This window comes from Echinops telfairi, unplaced genomic scaffold (assembly GCF_000313985.2).
Source record: "Echinops telfairi isolate 266 unplaced genomic scaffold, ASM31398v2 ScPeMD7_18;HRSCAF=68, whole genome shotgun sequence".
NCBI lineage: Eukaryota > Metazoa > Chordata > Mammalia > Afrosoricida > Tenrecidae > Echinops > Echinops telfairi.
The window spans coordinates 65,818,011-65,825,399 of NW_022103915.1; positions in this window are offsets into that span (position 1 = coordinate 65,818,011).

The following is a 7,389-nucleotide window of genomic DNA, read 5'->3' on the forward strand; positions in this document are numbered from 1 at the left end:
CTATGGCTGGCATAACATCACTGGTGTTTCCCTAGGCAACCATGAACTAAAATGAAGTGCTATTGGTCATTTTGAGTTGGGTAATCATGTGGTCTACCATGCCAGATATGACTAATAGAGAAGAAACTTAGTTTCATTCATTACCAAAAAGAACAGGTCAAACTCTCTTCTGGGACACTACACTCTCAGTGATAATATAATGTAATAGGTAGGTCATTGTGTGAATCTGGCCAATGGGAACATGTGGTATTAATAAGGTCACAGTTTGATTGGAGGGCAAAGAGATAAATGGCTCTGCAAGGCCTGCCCCTCTCTCTCTTGCTCTCTGATGATCACACTGGCTTGCAGCTGCTTTAGCTCATTCTCTACCTCAACTTGTGAGCTACACTACTTGTGGGACAACCAATCCATGGATCGTGTTGCTTGTGCTCAAACTTCCTTCCAGACCTGCTTTGCCATGCTGCTGTTGTATACATTAGTTGAGCTTGAGGCTGGTGAATTCTGTTGTCTTGCATTGCGAGTTGGCTATCCTACCCAGGCTTGCTTTGCTAAGTTCCTGAACTGCTGACTAGTGGTGACCCCCCCCTGCTGTTTGCTGCCTGCATTGCCCTAGGGAATACTCAACTGTCTGCTTCCTTTACTTTGGACCCAGCAGCCCTCATGAGTTGAAGGACTTCTAGTATATTAACTGTTCCATAGAAGTGAGTTGAACTGAGCCTCTGTTCTGCTGTGTGTACTAATTAACTGTTATATGTATTATATATATATATATATAAAATACTGATTAATATGATTATTATTAAAATTTACACACTAACCAGTAAGGGGAAAGTGACAAAAATCAAAGATTTTCACTAAACTTCTGTAATCTGAAATTTACTACACATATAATCAAGATGTATTGATGAATACTGGTGTGTGGAATGCAAGAATGATAACAAAGAAGAATTAATAGTTGGAAAATATGAAATGACACTACAAAGCACATGAGTTAGTTATGCACGAACAACCACTTATTCATTGCACATACATTTTTAAGCAGCAAAAATCACAGTTATACATATGGACTTCAATGAATAGCATGCACAGGAATCTAAGGGACTATTTCTGTGAAAAGAAGCATTAAAGATGATTAATATCATCAGTAAGAACAAAGTCAAAGGCCACTTGCAGAAGAGATCATTAACTATTACCATTCACAATTGAATTGAAACTGAAGAAAGTGAAAACAAGTCCATAAGAGCCAATGTACCTCCCATAGGAATTTGGCACTAGTTTTATGACATTTTTCACATCAATACACCATTCTTTAAAAACAAAAACAAACAAACAAAAAACAATCCTTCTTCCAAATAAATTTTTGTAATCCGTCTCCGACCTTCAAAAAATCTATCAAAATTACCCTTTGGTATTCCCAAAGACACTAATGTCGTAAGACCAGATAAAATCAAGAATAGGAAAAGCAAGGAAAGTAAAAGGTCATTAAAAACACAGGAAAGAAACAAAAACAAAAGTAGTTAAAAACACAGGAAAGGAAAAAGAAACTAAACTGGATGGATGAAGAGTCTAAAACTTGCTCTAGATCATAGGGAAGCTAAAGCAAATGGAAAAATATAATGGAGGCAGCCTGAGACAACAACGTAAAGTAGCATGGTAAACTGTGCAAAGACCTGGAGTCAGAAAATGAAAAGGGACATAACATGCTTGGCAGTTCTCAAACTATAGAAACTAAAGAATAAAATAAAGCCTTGAGTCAAAATATTGTAGAACAATATTGGCAAAATACTGAACAACACAATATATATATATCAGGAGTCATTTCATTAAAACAAAAGTAAATTGGTCTAGGTTAAGCCATTTCAGGAGTAGCTTATGATGAAGTGTGAAAAGGAGTAATAGCATATAGAAGTAAAATTGTGTTGAGGATATTTTTAAAGTGGTTGCAATAGTAGTAGTACCTCAATTGATAACTGCCTGTTATCTAAGCCAGATTCAGAAGAGTTTGTGTAATTAGTGATACCATTTTGATATCAGACCTTTCTTGGTTGGAAGCAGAAATTACTAGAAAAATGTTTACTTGTGTTTTATTGAATATGAAAAAAGTGTTTGACTCATGGATCATCACAATTTACAGACAGTATTGAAACAACAGGAGTTCCAGAACACTCAGTGTGCTGATAGGAACATGTACGTGGACTAGGCCTATTGTTCAAACAGACCAAGGAGCTACTGCCTGGCTTAAAATCAGGACAGCTGTGAGCCAGGTTTGTATTCTTCCAATATACTTTACTCATTTTAAATACCGAACACATAATCTGAGAAGCCGGGTATTGGCGAAGAAAGCAGCACCAAGATTTAAGGAAAAGTAATTAAAAACCTGGGCAGATAAGAAAATGTTTCTCAGTGGAAGGGAAGAGCCTTTGAAGCATTTAATGGTGAAGATCAAAGACGATAGTGTAGGTGACGCTTCAACATAAAGAACACACAATCCCCACAAATAGACCAATGGAAACACCAAGGGAAGGGAGCAAAGAGCGAAGTCACCAAGGGTTTCATTTTAATTGGATCCATAACCAATGTTCACGGAAGTGGCAACCAAGAAATCAAATGATTTATTACGGTGTCGAATCTGCTGCAGAAGACCTCTTCACAGTGTGCAAGGGGGAATAGGGCACTTCGAAGACAGAAGAATAACTGACCCAATCCATGAGATTTTCAATTAACATATACAAGTGAATGGATAAGGACAACAGGAGAAAAATTGATGCATCTGAATTATAATATTGGTGACAAACATTAAGTATTCCAATCACAGCAGGTAAAAACAAACAAGTCGGTCTTGGACACAGGACAGCCACAATCCGCCTTAGAAGTAAAGATGGCAAGACTTTAGTCTCTCATACTTTGCACATGTTGAGACTAATATCATTATTCATAATGTAGAGTCAGTGAAAAAGAGGAGGAGTCTCAACAAGATGGATTTACTCAATGGCTGAAATTATATTCAAACTTTGAATCAAATGTAAGGATAACTTAGGACCTTATACTGTTTCATTCTTTTTGTATGTAAACTTGCCTGAGTCAGAAATTCCTAAATGGTGCATAAACCCAGAAATTATCCTGGGATCATTTTGCCATGCATTCCCCTCTCCCACACCCAGTGGAGTGTGCAGTGGATTTGAGCCCTCTGCCTTTTGATTAGCAGCTGACTGCTGAACTATTGTGCCAACAGGACTCCCTCTGTTTATACAGGGAGGCAAAATGTCCCAAATGTTACAAAATAATTCTGCTTAAATTAAAAATTAATTTTATAATCTTTAAAATGCAGTGGTATTGATTAAAATAGGTTAGATAAGAAGCAACTATTTTAATTCATATAAAACAGTAAGGAAACTATTTTATATTAAAACTCACTTTGAGTTATATCAATATAAAATAATTTATTCTAGCATCATTATTTTAAATCACTAAATATATTTTATGTAATTTCATTCCTGTAGTGTTCTCTAGCCCTAATGAGAATTGATAAATTCAGAAAATTGCATTTCAGAATTCATTTTGATTGTTGCCCCACCATTGCTTGATTTAATTTGTAATTGCTTATTAATTGAAAGAAATACATGATATGAAGTTAGATTTTATGTCAACTTGATGCAAAGGTATGGGTAGAATCCAAACTCTCAATCAGAACACTGCCTGATGACACCTCTTTGGGGTGTGGCCTTTTTGAGAGGATCTCTGGAGAACTCTGTCTCAGTCATTCACTTTCTCCTTGTCTCCTTCCTCCTTATTTGGATTCTGAATCTGGCTTGAGGATGAAGGCTCAAATGGCTTACCTGTACTGGGAGGTGTGATGTCCTGCCAGGTTCCTATAGAACTTAGATCCCTGCAACTTTGCACCCACTGACCAGTGATGTCACAGCGTCCTGCTTGGCCTTCCTGCGTCATCTATCAGAAGCTACATCACGAGTCTTAAGGGGCTTCAGCTAGCATCTGACCAAGGGTCTTGAGTTGCGCTAGGCTGGGCCACTTTCTTGATTTAAAATTATTTCTTGACATAAATTATTTCTTATATGCAAGAGTGTTACTCGTTCTGGTTTTCCCAGAGATCTCAGCCTAACAAACACAATGAAAGTATCAGAAAATATCATATACAAAAACTGTATGTGTATGTCTGTGCGTGTCTTTAATAATTTCACTTTATAAATACATAAACAAAACTTCAAAGCAACTTAATTTTATAAATTCCATTTGTTGAAACATGGGAAGATAAGAAAACAATATGAAGAGAAAAGATATAGAGAAAAATTCATACTTGAAAATTTATGCAGGTACTCAATATTAAGTATCTTTGTGAAAATAATAAGAATTTAGCAGACAGAATCTTGAATTGATTATTGAGAGATTTGGTGTTTATAAAAGTATATATCTTTTGTTTAAATAAAATTGCTTCTTAACTACTGATTATCTAGATTTGTGTGTTTACATAAGCAGGATTGCTTGACTGTTATTGTGATTAAAATATCCAGAAGATATTTCAGTGCACTTTAAATATAGAAATTATATGAATATTTCTAAAACAGAAAAATAGTATTGTTTCCTTCTTTCACATGCTACCTTCAACTGAAATAATAGCTCAATGGCTTATAATTTCTTTGGTAAATGATATACATTGTTTTTATTCTCTGTTGTTTCATTCTCTAGTCATTGTTTTATTGTAGTGATGTTTTATACAATTTATGTGAAACCACTTCAGAAATAATATTGTAAGCGGAATCATCAGTTTTATTAAAACAAATTTATAATCTTATTTTAAATAAAAACTTGTTGCTAGGCATCTTTGAGTCGGTCCGACCCACGGCAACCTGCCAGCAGAAGGAAACACTGCCTGGCGCTGCACCTTCCTCGCGACTGGCCCTGTGCTGGAGCCCATGGTGGCAGCCAAGGTTTCCATCTATCTCCTTGAGGGCCTTCCTCATGCTCCTTGCCAAACTACCCCTCTCCCTTGCCAAACACGATGTCCTCTGGGGACTGGTATCGGCTGACATGTCCAAAGTATGTAAGACGAAGACTCGCCATCCTTAGCTCTAGGAGCCTTCTGGACGCACTTCTCCCTGCATAGATCCATTGGTCCTTTTAGTAGTCCCTGGCACTTTCCACAGTTTCCAGCAATAATGCATTTGAATTGTGGCGCTGGAGAAGAAATAAAGACTAAGAAGCACATTAATACCACTTACCATAAAACCAGTAAGAAAATAAAATCAAAATTAGACCTATTATTAGTTTTCTGATTTTCCATAATGGTTTCATTGCACTTTTTTCTGCCTATGTACATGGATTCTACCTTTGGTATGCTCAAAACACTAGCCTATAAAATTAACAAATATGGGATAAATTTCATGAAAAGGAATGGTCATGGTAGTAGTTTGCAAAATCCTTCCAGACTCTAAGACAGTATATATTTTAGATAACATGGTACTTCAATCTCTTTGTATTGTAAGGGCAACTAGCTAATTCTCTGATGAAAGTTTAGTTGCATTTCAGAGAGACTAATTCCATTATCTCTGTTCACAACAAATTTGCTATTCAATTAACTTAACCTAAATTTCTCCCCAGAATACAGCTATGAAAAAGAGTTCACTCTTAAAATGAAGGTAGCATCACATTCACTAATCCTCTGATACCCAAAGTATGGTCTATTAAAGCAACATTTCCTATACCCCTTTAAGCAGTTTGAAATTCAGAATTTCCAATAGTGGAATTCTAATTCCAGAATATCTCCAGTGACTCTGATGTGTAATCCCAAATTTGGGAACCACTTTTCTATCCATTTCAACAGTAATCCCAGTATTGGGTAATTTATGGCCTCACTGTTAAAACCTGTCTTTCCTCCCCAAACCCCTAAATATGTTGGCTGCCTCCTTAAAAGGAAAATTCCATCCATTATTATTATAATTGCTCAAATATAAGAGATGACTTTGGTAGAGAGTTTTATATTCTATCTTGGTCTTAGTAATAATACTCTGAAAATAACATAGCTTGCACCAAAAAATTAATTTCCTTTCTAATTTATGGGGCAGATAAAATGTAATATTAAGCACATTTTAACTAAGTTTTATTATACTTTATAAAGGCTCTTGTTTCATATAGTTAGTACTTCTAAAAGAGTTGACTTATGTACATATACTATATTTGATATACATGCCTGCTGAAATTTCACTGTCAGGAAGTAGTTACACAAAATTAATAGACAATATAGTTAATATATTTAGAGCTTTCTTAATAAAAAGTGAATTTTACTAGTGATGAGGGAAAATTTTAGAGATGGAGTTATAAAATATGAATAAATGTCATCAGTAAGGGTGCATTAAATTATTTCTAGAGGATCTAATTCCGAAAATTTATTCTTCTTGAAATGATAATATGAAGTATATAGAAATATACAGTGCTAGTTGAAATAAAGTTCATATTATTGTAATAAAGTTGTATATAATTTTTGGAGCTTTGGGTTCCAAATTTTTCTATATTAGGAATTTAATCATATAATATAACTTTTATTATATATACATATATCTCCTAAAAGTGTATCAAACTTGTGGTAGACAGATGTACTTAAAGGACTTCAAGTTAATGTTAGGCCTAGATTTCTGGCAAGATAACAGACTAGGCAGTTATGCTACATAGAACATTGAACACAAGGATACTAAAGACCAAATGAACACATACTGATAACAATACTCGAATCCTGAACGTCAGAAGAAGGGCTAGAGAAGTGAATTGAAGACTGACCAAGAGAAGACGCTAAACTAAAGCAAAAAGAGAAAAGACAGTGAATTGTAGGTTAACCTGATGTGCTGCCATCTTGAACTTTTGCAATCAGCCTTCAATCCCAACAGCAGCCTGACAATGACTACTACGAAGGTGGCGTCCTAATTGTTCTCCAGTTCTACTGGTGACTAGAAGGGTGGCCAGCTCCCACATTCACACACCCAGCAGCTGGTGACAACCCCTCACCCCATACCATGACACAACTCCTGCTCTGCATGAGGTTTGAGCCATACTCTTGTAGATCTGGGTCCTGGTACACCGAACCCAAGTAAGAGTGGACAGGACATCCTTTCACGACCAGTCCCGTTGCTCCCACCTTCTCTTGGGGTTTGAAATAATTCCTTCCCTGAATAATCTCCTTGACCTCAGTTACCCTATGTACTAGCACCAACTACACATAAACGCTGAAGACAAATGTGTGCATAAGTAAGTGTGGTGAAGAAGGCTGATGGTGCCCAGCTATCGAGACCTATAGTGTCTGGGGACTTAAAGGCTTGAAAGTAAACAAGCGGCCATCTAGCCCAGAAGCAACAAAGCCCACATGGAAGCAGCACACCAACA